Source organism: Saccostrea cucullata, unplaced genomic scaffold (genome assembly GCF_032062105.1).
Source record: "Saccostrea cucullata isolate Sc308-1 unplaced genomic scaffold, CSIRO_AGI_Scuc_v1 ctg11394, whole genome shotgun sequence".
Lineage (NCBI taxonomy): Eukaryota > Metazoa > Mollusca > Bivalvia > Ostreida > Ostreidae > Saccostrea > Saccostrea cuccullata.
Genome location: NW_026922901.1, coordinates 7,776 through 14,340, shown reverse-complemented (window position 1 = coordinate 14,340; position 6,565 = coordinate 7,776). Strand labels below are relative to the sequence as shown.

Genomic DNA, 6,565 nt, shown 5'->3' with positions numbered 1-6,565 from the left:
CCGAAGACTGTAAAAAACTTCAACTATACAATACTGTCTTCCAAGGAAGACGGTAACAATGAAAATGAGTTTTGATCATCAAACCGCTTCGATGTGTATAAAAAGGCATGCGTCTAATTGATGGAGACGATAGTCGCGAATATTTTAAAAATTTGTAGTCGGATAAAAATCAATCAAAACATATCATTTAAACTATAAATTCCTCAAGTAAATATTGGCTGCATAAAATATAAATTGAAGTTGGACACACGCATCACCTATTTTTAAAAAATTTTTTTCAATTTTAGCATATAAAACACGACCTGTGCAGAGTAGTTTTTATCCGAGAAGTAAAACTCGATGTTCAAAAAAAAGGGGGGACCGGGTTTTTTTCGATAGTAAATGATAAGCAACTTAATATATTAAATATGTAAAGCATATCTATTTTTACAGATTCACTTTATGGAAGAAAATATATTATGTATCTCGTAATTTAGAAAGGGAAAGAACATCCTGATTAACAATCTTTTCAATGTTTAAAAAACCCTTTTAATTCTAAATAACTACTCCCACTCCAATCCCCATACACCAACACTTAAACTTATATGTATGAAGCAGCCCGGTCCTCCGGGCTGCAATGACTTCCGAATGAATCTTACACGATTCTTGACAAAGTCGCACGTTTCTCACACGGTTCTTACAAAAATTTGCACGTTTTCACACGTTTTTCGCACGCTCGCTACACGGTTTGCACAAACGCTTTGGAGCTTACACGAAACGCTGCACGGTTTACCAAACGCTACACGGTTTGCACGAAACGGAAAGCGCACGAAAGCCACACGTTTTTTTGGGGGAAGTAGCACGTCTCAGGGTCTGTATTAGAGGATATGTTTTCTGAAAAATGTCAGCAAATATAGAGTTTCACTGACAAGCAAACAAGTAGACAAAAGATTGAGAAATTACAATAGCATGTCCTCATCGTAAGAGATAAATATACACTAATAGAACAAATCTGAACTTAATTTATCTTAAGTTTTGAAATGAGGGTATATGGGGAGGTTTTACCGGGCAAAACCGTTTTTACAGCGTTCATATTCAGATACTTCTTTCCACTTCTGTACCTGGCGTCATATTTTGGTTTCAGCTTAGTTAAATCCTTAAAAAAGAGATGATGTAAATTTCTCAGAAATATTATAAATACTTTATCAAATCCAATTTTCTAGATAATAGAAAACCAAAGAAAAAATATAAGCAGGAAAATATTTCAAAATAGTTACGTTAAATTCATCGGTTATTTGTTTTCTCGTTCTGTTTATCAGTTTGTGAAAATTTCCTTGCGAAATCAAGTCGCCGAATGAACATACTTTTCCTCCTAAGGTCTGGTAAAGTGCATGATACAGAAAAATATATTGATCCTGCAAAAATAATAAACAAAACTTAACAACAGTTACATATATTCTGCCTTCGTAAATTTTAAAATTAGTTTAAAGAGAATTATGACAAATTAAACTCACAATGTTCTGAATCATGGACATTCTGTTTTTCCTCATTCCCCAAAAATTTATGACATTCCCCTTTTCCCCGTCTTTCTACCATATTTTTTAATATCAAGCAATAAAGGTGCCTGTTCTACCAACACCTGCACTTTGATTTGCAAACATAATTAAAACATTAATGACTTTATATTAAACATTTCCTGAACAGTGCTATAGGTAAGTTGCTACTTGAATAATATATTCCAAGCTTTTGTTTTTAAAAAAATTTTCAAAACGAATTAAAGGTCAGGTTAGAGTATGAAAAATAAGTAAATTGTTGATTATGATATTTTGAAGCATTTCAGTGTATTCAGGAGAGTTTAAAGAGGTCGGATTTATTCCCACGTGGTGATAAAACGTTTATATTTTAATTATTGGCTTTAATTTTGAAAAAAAAAACTAATATATAAGTCAAGCCAACGTATAAATATTAATTTAAATTCAAATTGCTTAATTTGACAATACACTCAAAATTACAAAAAACAAATCTCTTTGACGATACACACCCGTAGCACTAAAATGCAGTGAATCTATGATTAGAATCAAATTAAATAAATTCTCATTATGGTGGAATTAATAACAAATTTAATAACAATCAAATTCGGGGATTTTAAAATATACCTGCAATGGACAAGGACAGGTTTTTAGTTGAAGGAATAATGTTTAAAATGTTCATGGAAAATAGTAAGGTTCAAAGGATTGGGAGTTCCATGGTCAGGCCATCTGGTGTAGTGAAACTGAACAACTGTCCGTGATTTCGTTACCAAAATAAAATGGGAAAAAATTTTATTTTCTTGAACATACTTAAAAAAATATTGTGAATTTTATTTTTCAAAGAAATGATATTTATTTTGTAATTGGCGTGACATACTTGGTGGAAACTAATTTTTCAGCATGTTAGCACAGCTTCAGAATATGCTTCATTTGAAAATATAAACACAAGACATATAACGATAAACTCGATTTTTATTTGAAATTTGTTAGAAATTCGCTAAATTGAATAAATAGCTGAATGTAATACATGTATATGATATTAAGCAATGGATTTACATGTGGAATAATACCTAATTAAGACAGTCGAACACATAATCTATAAATGACTGTAATTTGTATTTCAAGAAAATGGTCACTTATACGTACGTCTCTTTTTCGAGGACATTGTTCTTTTTATAAAGTAGGCGTATTTTTTCTCTTCTATCAAATGTATTGTAAATGATCCAATCTCTAATTTGTCATTTTCATCCGGCCAGTATTGGTGACATTTAACCTATAGATTGAAAAAATAATGAAAGAAAACTTTAGAATGTGTATATATCCCATTTTAAAAACATGGTCCTTACATGTACATCGTTTGTCAAAAAGAATTATTGAAAGATGACTAGCTCGATCATAATTTCGGTCTTCTTAATTACACTGGAAAAACAGAGTCCATATTGTTTAGTATAATGTTAAGAAACACCAAATATTAATTCAAAGTAAAGTTTTTTGAAAAAGTGTTGTTTACAAAATGAGTTAATTTGTAAGCTTTTGATTTTATCATCATGAATAATCTATATTTGATTCATTAACTTCATTCGTAAATTGATAATGATAAATAATGGCGAAAAAGAATGAAAAAAACGAATTTAAAAAGAGGTCCATGGGCCACATCACTGGGCCCCCTGGGGCCGGAGAAGGAAATAAAAAAAAAAAGCCATTAATTTTTCATTTTCACCTCATGTTCTTAATCAACTTTCCTAAGAGAAGGGCTTGGCCCTCAATTGAACAAACTTGAATTTCCCCTTTCCCTTTAAGGATACTGTGTGGCAAGTTTGTTTGAAAATGGCACAGTGGTTTTTGAGAAGAAGATGAAAATATGAAAATTTATGACGACGACAACAACAACGACGACGACGACAGACAACGGACAAATTTTGATCAGAAAAGTTCACATGAGCCTTCGGCTTAGGTGAGCTAAAAAATACAAACACAACCGTTTTGGACAAACAAAATTCAAGAATAGTTACGTAAAACAAATAAGTATAACCAAAATGTTTCATTACCTTGCGACCCTCTATAAGATTTGTCAACATTACAATGTAATCCACTTTCTCTTGCCAAATCATCCTCCACTGGTCAATCAAAATCTTTTCTTTCGGTCTTAAAAATAAAAAATGACACTTTGTTTGAATAATGATACAAAATACTTTAAAACTTTTGTAAAAACCCAAATCTTTGATTTATTTTCATTCCAAAAAAATTAATTGATCTACCAACCAACAAAATCCATATTTGTAAAGTCAGAGAAAAAAATTGTATTTTTTATTGTTTGGTGTGAGCTTTGATTCAATGATGAATTAAAACACATAAATTTGCTACTGAAAGGCAGTTTTGAAAAGTAATGAAATATATTCAGAGGGTATATGTAGAGAAATATTCTACCTTTCATTAAAGTTTTAGCATTTTTACTTGAATAGTCTTTAATAGATAAAAAGAAATCTTTAATAAAATCAGACCTTGAGAAGCAATATATGCCCTTGTACCTTCCATATTCTGAAATGATGAAAAGTTTGAATATTTTAAAAGGAAAATTTGAATTTCAGAAAAAAGGAGAAATTGTTGAAAGGAAACACATTATATGTATTGTTTGATGCCATTTTCATTATATCCCTCTTGTACTTTGCTATTGTAAACTAACCTCTACGTAATTTGCATTTATGTAATCGGAACTGAATTCGTCATCAATTTGTAGCACCACTCTCGAGTGATTATCTAGTTAAAGTAAAACATACAATTATATACATCAAAATACGTATCAATTTTTTATAAAGTTTTTCACTAAATGTTGTCCGCCCGAAACCCTTTTATCCACTTATTTTAAAAAATCCAGTATTTCAGATTTTATGTTACTATTATGCATCTAGGACTTACAATTAACATAAATCTATTTTCTATACCTAACAGACACTCCATTATTGAGTTACTGATTTTGCTCATATTTTTACCGTTTACCACGGATATTTCTTATTATTTAATTGCCCTAGCTATATAAAATCGGAGGATTGTACATACATGGAAAAGTTGTTTTGAATCTGTTTCTTGGAATGTTTTCTTCTAATTTCGCTGTGGTACAGTCAAACCTCTCCCCATATGGTTGTTCCTTGAATAAATTTGTTACAGCTCATTCATTTATGAAAGCATGATCTGTAAACACTCCTACTGTTTGTGTTTGAATATTGAACGACATAGTTTCAATAATTAATAGATTTCATTTAACTAAACATAGTATCGTTTACCTTAATTTTATATACTGAAGCTATTTTTATACAAATTTCCACAAATGACACTTTATTTAAAATAAACAAAAGAAAATCGCTATGAATTGAACATTTTAAAATGAAATCCTGTAATGAAAATATTTACACAGAAAAGTCTTTAAGCAAAAAATGTATTTATATTATTTGAGGTACAGCTCATTTTCTTTTTATGCGGTAAGTCATGAATGAATATGATTAATTAAAGTTGTTCTGAATTATTAAGGAGCAATATCATGTAAAGCAAATTTTGGTTTTCTTATGTATTTCATTCAAGAAGTATCTTTTTTGTTCACAAATCACATACTTATTACATACATCCCGACAACATTTGGAACATCGATTGCGTTTGCTTTTAAAGCAAGTGTACATGTTCAAGTTTTTTAAAGGATAGCTCAACGTTCAAACTACCAAAGCACAAAAGTGCAATGTTTACGTTCGAAAACAAATTCCTATAAATTATTGTACTTTAACTTTTGGCTACTAGAGAGCTTACTCTTCTTATGAGTCTTTTATTTTAAAATTTTAAAGGCCTCTGAAATTTCTGTATATTTTGTATATGTTTTGTATATTTTACTTTGCTTTTAAAATGAGTCAAATTTTAAAACAAAGTATATATACATAAGAATGTAGAGGCTTGTGCGAGGTAAGATTACCTGTAAAACAACAAAGAAAAATTGCGAGCGGGAAAATAAAAAAAATATATTGAATACAGAGGTTGTTGACGCATGTTTTTAGCTTCTTATTGAGAAACACATGGAAAAATTGCGCAAATGCCTACGTATTGTTTAGACATGCATTTTAAACAATTTCAATAGTGTTTTTATTCCAACAGTTGTTACATGTACAACATCCCCTTCGAACCAAGATCTGAATCAGAAAAACAGTTTAACTATTATTTTTATAATTCGTCAATCAATTATATAATTATTTAGTACAATATAATCAATGATGATATTTTTGGAGGAAGACAATGATCTTTAAAAGCCTATTCTCGGAGTAATTACTAATAATCTATATGTGAGTTGTGTGAGTAATACCTTAAATTCCTTGGTAAAACCAGCATTTTCTTTCTGTTCTTTTCTTTTATGACCAACAACAAATCTTTGACATCTATATTATTGGCTGCTGATAAATTGTTATAGTAGACAGCTTCTGCTGGGTCCTCCCTTATTGGCTCTTCTTCTGGGGTTTTAATTATTACGGAGAAAGGTATAGGACTTTGTTGTTGAAGGGTTACATCTTTAAAAATAGAATTCATTATCTAATTGCAATTTCTGATATTCACAGAGAGGGAAAATGCAGCTGGTTTCTTAAATGTCGATGCCAAGGGCAAAATAGAAGAAAATACCAAATTTCTATCTAAACAAGTATTTTATTATTTTGAAAGATATACATAATAACATAACAAAACAAAGAAATGGGTTTTGTGCATGTATCATTTATATAACTTTCATCTAAAACAAAAAAAAAATCAAATTGTTTTGCTTATACGTTTGAAATATTGATGAGATTTCACATTTAGAAGTACATGTATATATTTCTTAATTACCATCTTTTTATTTTCCTCTTATGTTTTATATATAAGTTAATTGTAAAAGATATTTAGATATCCTTTTAAGATTTCATATTATTGCTAGTGTATTGTATGCTCAGGAAAAAGATTAACCTTCATGTTGGTCTTGATTTTTTTTTCCTCCAATATGTCGCTTCCTAGTAATGTATAAAATATTTCTAATAATTAACGAATTAATTTGT

The 6,565-nt window shown here is 29.8% G+C and overlaps 1 long non-coding RNA gene across 1 annotated transcript; it reads right to left on the bottom strand.

Moving 5' to 3' along the window:
• Nucleotides 1-4,011: 4,011 nt before the first annotated feature.
• Nucleotides 4,012-5,889, bottom strand: LOC134262727 (uncharacterized). Its single transcript, XR_009991075.1, has 4 exons — nucleotides 5,848-5,889; nucleotides 4,566-4,653; nucleotides 4,192-4,265; nucleotides 4,012-4,046 (listed from the first exon to the last, which is right to left on the bottom strand). It is a non-coding gene; the product is annotated as an uncharacterized LOC134262727 (long non-coding RNA).
• Between the last annotated feature and the right edge of the window lie 676 nt (nucleotides 5,890-6,565).